The following is a 1,407-nucleotide window of genomic DNA, read 5'->3' on the forward strand; positions in this document are numbered from 1 at the left end:
GAGGAGCAGAGAAGAAGAAGAAGAAGAAGAAGGAAGTGAAGAGAAAGAGAAGACAACCAGCAAGAAGAAAAGAGCAGAAGCATGAAAGAAGAGCAACGAAGAAGACGAGAAAGGAGAAGGAGCGAAATTGGTGGAGGTGTTCGTTGACTTGTTTGTTGGTAGGCGGTTTTCAGTGGTTCTATGACACGAGGGAGAGAATGAAAGACTGTCATTGCTGATAGAAGGCGGTTCTCGGTGGTTCTATGGGGAAGAAGAGAATGAAGGACTACTATTACTGGTAGAAGACGGTTCTCAGCGGTTCTATGAGGATGAGAATGAGGGACTGTCATTGCTGTTAGAAGCCGGTTCTCGGTGGTTCTATAGGGAGGAAGAGAATGAGGGACTGTCATTGCTGATAGAATGCGGTTCTCGGTGGTTCTATGGGGAGCGAGAGAATGAGGGACTACTATTGCTGGTAGAAGGCGGTTCTCGGTGGTTCTATGGGGAGGAAGAGAATGAGGGACTAGTATTGCTGGTAGAAGACGGTTCTCGGTGGTTCTATGGGGAGCGAGAGAATGAGGGACTACTATTGCTGGTAGAAGACGGCGCTCTCTCGCGCCGGTTCCAATGGGAAGAGGAAAGAGAAATGAGGGACTCAGTATTGCCTCGGTTAGGCAAGGGACGGTTTCTCGGTGGTTCTATGGGGAGGAAGAGAATGAGGGACTGTCATTGCTGTTAGAAGGCGGGTTCTCCGGCGCGTGTCGTTCCAAAGAGAAAGGAAGCAGAATGAGCGGACCTAGTATTGCCTGCGTACGTGTCCGGTTCTCGGTGGTTCTATGAGGAGGAAGAGAATGAAGGACTAGTATTGCTAGTAGAAGACGGTTCTCGGTGGTTCTATGAGGAGGAAGAGAATGAAGGACTAGTATTGCTAGTAGAAGACGGTTCTCGGTGGTTCTATGAGGAGGAAGAGAATGAAGGACTAGTATTGCTAGTAGAAGACGGTTCTCGGTGGTTCTTAGGGGAAGAGAATGCGGGGACTAGTATTGATAGTAGAAGGACGGTTCTCGGTGGGGTTCTATGAGGAGGATGAGAATGTTAGGACTATTTTGCTGTAGAAGACGGTTCTCGGGGGATCTATGAGGTGAAGAGAATGAGTGGACTAGTAATTGCTAGTAGAAGGACGGTTCTCGGTCTGGTTTCTATGAGGAGGAAGAGAATGAAGGACTAGTATTGCTAGTAGAGCACGGTCTATCTCGGTGTGGTTCCTATGAGCGAGGCAAGAGACATGCCACCCTAGGGACTACTATTGCTAGTAGAAGACGGTTCTCGGTGGTTCTATGAGGAGGAAGAGAATGAAGGACTAGTATTGCTAGTAGAAGACGGTTCTCGGTGGTTCTATGAGGAGGAAGAGAATGAGGGACTAGTATT

Source organism: Penaeus japonicus, unplaced genomic scaffold (genome assembly GCF_977035675.1).
Source record: "Penaeus japonicus unplaced genomic scaffold, GWHDUDI00000001_assembly GWHDUDI00000003, whole genome shotgun sequence".
In the NCBI taxonomy this organism is placed as follows: domain Eukaryota; kingdom Metazoa; phylum Arthropoda; class Malacostraca; order Decapoda; family Penaeidae; genus Penaeus; species Penaeus japonicus.